This window comes from Fundulus heteroclitus, chromosome 15, assembly GCF_011125445.2.
Source record: "Fundulus heteroclitus isolate FHET01 chromosome 15, MU-UCD_Fhet_4.1, whole genome shotgun sequence".
NCBI lineage: Eukaryota > Metazoa > Chordata > Actinopteri > Cyprinodontiformes > Fundulidae > Fundulus > Fundulus heteroclitus.
The window spans coordinates 12,405,442-12,411,441 of record NC_046375.1 but is presented as its reverse complement, the minus strand read 5'-3'; positions in this window follow the sequence as shown (position 1 = coordinate 12,411,441).

Below are 6,000 nucleotides of genomic sequence, written 5' to 3'. Positions count from 1 at the left end.
TGCTGGCGTCCTCCGCTACTATCACCATCAGGCCTGTCAGGAGCCCAGCTGAGGTGGTCTGGAAATCAGATAAGGATAGAGGCTTTAGAAGCAAGTCACACTGGAAGAGCATCCTAGATCAGACCCAGAAGTTGCTACAAGGACTGTAGAGTGTCTCTGGTTTGGGATTGTTGCTGTGGAACGGGATGTCAGGGTTTCCCTCCTGTAATTTGTATCCCTTCTGGCAGGATCTCAGATTGGACGAAAGCGTTCACTATATGGATGGATCGATTGGATGGAAAAGTTTAAATATGTGATGATTTATTTCTGTTGATCTTGTTTGTTACTGGTCGTGCACAAGATCTAGTGCAATTACTTTTTATCCAAGAGAATAAATACTCAAAACCATTCGATCATCCATTTTCCGTGCCTCTTTCGGTATCATGGAAGGGGGACTGGTAAGGCAATGCGAGTATATTTAGGTAGCACTTTTCAGTAACAAGACGATTCAAAGTGTTGTGCCTGGTGACTCGCTCAAGTAGTTCAGTGAGTGAGAGGCATGGCACACACAACCATGCATGTACACACTAACGCTTCCAATGCAATTATAAGTAACCTATTAACCACAAATGCATGCTGTTGATTGGTGAGAGGAAGCCAGAGTACACAGAGTAAGATCATGTACGCAGGGGGAGAACATGCCAACTCCAAACAGAAGACACCCAGCTTGGATATGAACTCAGGGTCCTCTTGCTGCGAGGCCACAATGCTAAAATTGCTTATTTGGATCCACATCTGCTGCTGATTTGTGTCTATATAGAACTGCACCAGTAAAATACCAAAAGACCAAACTTTTCCAGAGTTCAGTCACTAATAGAGGAGCTTGTAAATTTTATTTGAATGGTTCTTTGGGGTTCTGAAACTACACCATTGATAAATGTTGCTCTTGTGGTTGAAGTCTGGACTGAACAATATAGACATGGTTCCTAAACGTTAATACATTTACCGCCACGTCTTATGAAAACTAGCAGTTTTTGTTTATGATAAACAGTGACATGTACACTTTGTTCTAGACCAAGTGGAAAATTGTTATGACTCTAACGAGCAAAGTATTAGTAGGCAATACGTTGATATTAAAAATATACGTTAATATTACATTTAATATAATTTACATTTCTGGGAAAGTATAGTTTTTTTTTTTTTTTTTTTACCTGAGAATGTATTATTATTATTATTATTTTCCCTTTATTTTTTTCCTTCTTTTTTCTCTTTTTTTCCATTTTTTTCTTTCTTTTTTCCCTTTTTTTCCCCTTTTTGCGAATGTATTATTAAATAGAAGAGAGGCACTTACACTGCTATCAAAAAGTGAATTAAATTACACTTTAATTAAAATGAATTACTTTAAGTGTGTTTGCTCAGCAAAACCTGTTAAGAAAAAAATATTCCAACAAGCTTGATGCTGAAATAGCCTTCAGCAAATCTTCATAACCTTGATTTGATAGTTTAACCGGCGACTCTTATTAGCTGAGACTGGAAGCTTTGACATTAAAATTAATGAGGTGATTTTCTGTGAATCTGTTTTTCTTATGGAGGAAAGGCTCTTTTCCCGGTGGTACAGAATAAAGAATGACTGAAGCGTTATGCCATGCAGTCGGCTGATGTTTCATAACATTCTTTCCATTCTTCATTGAAACAACAGAAAGCTTCCAGCATATGGAAGAAATCTATCGTGGTGCCAGTGGCAAAGGTTAAATCTCCTAAAGCAATGCATAACAGCCTCCCTATGGCTCTGACATCCCTGGTTACAGAACCATAGAAAATAATATCAAATCTGATATTTAACACATACTGAATGACATGTTGGAGCTCTTACAGTTTGCCTTAAGGCAAAAGAGCAAAGAGAAGGACTTCACAGCAACCCGGTTAAATTTTGCATCAAGGCATTTCAAGGGAACAAAGGAGCTTACACGTTTTAGTTTTTATTTAAAAAAAAATGCATTTATTTAAACTCAGAAGCATGCTACCTTGGCCTAGATCTACCTGTACAAAAAAAAATTCAATAGTTTGTGATTCACTGACAAAATATGAGCTCTTTTAAAGCCCAGGGGCTGTGTGCTTCGCTACCATCAAGACGCTCTGACTGCCGTTGATCTTCCGCTCACTGCTTAGCTTAAACCCGGTTTGGAGTATGGATCCCTGACTGCACGCTTTCTAATGCTGGCTTTCCAGACGTTTTTGAGCAGACCGCCAGGGGTAAAAGAGAGGAAGTGGAATCTACTTTCATATAAACGAATGTTGGTTTTCTGATGTCACAGTGTTACAGAAGACATGCAATCCTGATCTAATCTCTTATCATTGTTCTGGGAGATTTTAACAGCACAAATCTTTTGAATGAGCTTCTAAAATACAGACAGCATCAAAAGCGTCCCACCAGGAATAATAATAATAATAATGATTATAAAAACAGATACCGGTTACATAGCTTTAAAAAATGCACAGACTTACTGCACTGTTCCCTGTGCAAATCTAACGATGATGTTTATGTCTCCACATCCTAATCCCTGACCTGCGTGGTCTTCATGATCTTCATGTGAAAGCTGTGTAATTATCTGTCAAAAAAACTCAAGATTTGGATTAGAGTTTACCATGCATTCATTTTCCAACTTAGCATTTGTTGGGTCTTCCACTAAAAACGCTTTGAAAATTCAATGTCTACAAGGGCCAGTAGTTAAGTTATGTTTTGTCAGATTTGCGATGTTTTGTTCTGGACCAAAACACAGACAAGAGCTGGGAAACCTCATGTTGAAGAGTGAGTGATTTCTTTAAATAAATAAAGCTTACAAAATGGACGGGATTACAGGAACCAGGAACACGGCGTAGTAGATGAGACCAGAACAGGGTAGAATGAAGGAGGAGCAGACGATGAGTGTGAATAGACAGGTGGACTATATAGTGGAGAATTTGGAAGAAACAGCAGGTGGAGGAAGTTTCACAGGTGAGAGGAGTAAGCCAATTACGCAGGAGAGGAAGGGCAATGAACTAGCAGGGGCAGAGGGAGAACTGAATCTAACAGGGAAACGTGAAGAATGGGCACATGAGGGGATAACCTAATTTAACTAAGGGCAGGCAGGCTGAGAATAAAGAACAGATCTACTAAAATCATAATGAACAGAAGCTGACTAAGACAAGAATCAAATCTAACAGATGCAAAAATAAACTATCAAAATAATAGAGAACAGAAAACTAAGTAGTGCCAGTAATCTGCAGATACAGTAACTAACTGTAACGTTTCTGGCACTGGAGCTGCTGATTGCAATCAGCACACCTGTGTCTGTCTCCACCCTGGCTGCTTAAAAGCTCTGCTCCTCGTAGCCTCCAGTGCCAGAACGTCTCTAGCCATACGGTGAGCGCTTCCAGCATTTTTGAAATTCCTGTCGGCCTCTCGACCTGTTCTGCCTCTGTTTTTTGGATACATGCCTGCCCCTTTGGATTTGTCTGCCTGCCTGGGTCCTGCCTGTCAGCCTCAGAGTTTTGGACTGCCTCACCGTGATTCCGACCCCAGCCTGTCCGTGAGTTAACGAGTTCGCCTGCCCCCTGTTCTGTCTGTGCCTTCTGGATTGACCTGGACCTGGACCTGGACGCTCTATTGGATTCCCCCTTGGAGACCGCTGCCTGAACTAAACGGATTTCCCTCTGACAAAGACCTGGACCGGACCTGGACAAAAGAGCCCTGGATAACCCCCTCTCGGACGCCTTCGTAACAAGGAGTCAGAGTTCTGCCCTCAGCACGTCCAGGTTAGTGACCTTACTTCTCTCTAACAAGCCTGTTAATATCTGCTGGTCACTAACCTGCGACTCTGCCTTCAGGAGCGGCCAGTCGCAGAGTGCGAGCCGAACCAGGGACCGAGCCGCAGCGTCAAAATAAAGACTGATATTATTTTTGTACTCACTTGTTTTCGGGTATTTCTTGGGTCCTCCTAAATTCATCACAACTAACAATACTGAAAAAGTACAAAACAGACAGCAGGATCCCCAGGGAGCTTCAAGAAGTAATCAACCCCCTGGGGATCCTGACAATTTTGTCGTTGCTCCTTGAGAAAATGTAGCCTTTTTCTAGGAACACAGGAAATTGTTGCTACTCATTTCCATCGCAAACAAAGAAATTACCCTTGCTCATCTCACAAACCTGCTCTCTTCCTCCAGTCTATTCAGCCATGACCCCCTGCTGTGCGCAGCCTGCTCTCAGCCCAGACTGTTATCTGCTCCGTTCTGTACTGTTGCCTCCCAGCATCACGTTTTCCTTTTAATAAACTTTTTAAGCACAACACTGCGTTTTGATTAAAATATTGGGTTCTCAGTCTGAGTAAGCATTACAGTTGGAAACTAGTGTTGCTGTTTGACTGGTGACAAGGCCAATAAAACTTCTGTGTTTTGGTGGTGTGTGTTCTCACTCCAGGACACAAAATTAAAGAAACACAAAGGAAGAGGGGTGTGAGCGTACTAAACTTGAAAGGAGCTTTCACATTAGTCATAATAAGGACAAAACTCCCAAGCATTTAATCCAAAAAATATTGACAGCTGCTATATAGATTTACATAACTTTAAAATGGTTACAAAGTTATGAAAATTACAGATATTGTCTGGATAAAAAAAAAATGGAGATCTCAGATCCCAGGGAATACAAGCAGTATAAGTTTTGTAACACTAGCAAAACCTTTGAAAGAAAATGGGAGAATGAGCTGAAAACTTTCATACTTAAGAATAAAACAACAAGATTTTCTCTCTCTGAAAGGAGAGATATCATTAACAAGAAAGAATTACATTTTTAAACAAATACAAGCCCTAACCATTAGTCTGTAAGTGTTCTGACTTACATCTGTGTATATAAGTAACAGCATGCATGCCACATACATCAACACACTTATAAAAAAACATCAGTGTATACCATACCATACCATGCCATACCATACCAATTTTATTTATAAAGCACTTTAAACACCTACTGGACCAAAGTGCTATACACAAGCATAAGATACAAAATGATCAATCATAAAGCAATAAGCCAAATTTTATATAAAAGTACCAATAAAATTAAAGAAAGTAAAATACAGTAAGACAAAGTCAACATCACATATTGTGGTAAAAGCCAAGGAAAAGAGATGGGTCTTTTCCTTGGCTCAGACAGGTAGGGCGGGGTAAGGCCATTAAGAGCTTTAAAAGCAAATAAAAATATTTTAAAATGAATCCTAAAATGTACTGGCAGCCAGTGCAGAGGATCTAAAACAGGGGAAACATGCTCACATTTTCTTATACCTTTTAAGTGACGCACAGCAGCATTCTGCACCCTCTGAAGCTGGGAAATGCATGAATCACTGACTCCCTTATAGAGTGCATAACAGTAATCTAGCCAAGTGGTTACAAAAGCATGGATTACTGTTTCAAAATGCTGATTAGAAAGGATAGGCTTTACTTTCGCAAGCTTCCTCAAGTGGAAAAATTTGGATTTTACAACAGCTCTATTGTGGGTTTCCAACTTAAGTCCAGCATCCATTTTTAACCCTAAAACTGTAACAATAGGCCTGACGTACTTATATTAAACGAAATGTGCAACTGAGTAGGTGACCGAAAGTGTACAAATATGCATGTATAATTGTGGATAAAAAAAGAGCAGCAGACTATCTACAAAAATGGGGGAAATGCAATTAACAGCAGGGATATAAACAACTTAATGAGTTTGTTTGGAGCAATGATGGTTATAAAGTCTAACAGCTGCTGGGAAGAAGGAGCTGCAATAACACTCCTTTGTACATTTAGGATGCAGCAGTCTTTCACTGAAGGAGCTCTCCAGCTCTGCAACAGCTTCATGCATGGACTGGGAGATGCTGTCCAACAGTTATGTTATTTTTGCTGGGGTCCTTCTGTCATCCACCACCTGCACTGGGTCGATGGGGGCACCATTGAACAGAGCTGGCCTTCCTGATGAGCTTAAATATTTAAGCCCTTACTCTTAGCTGTAGACAT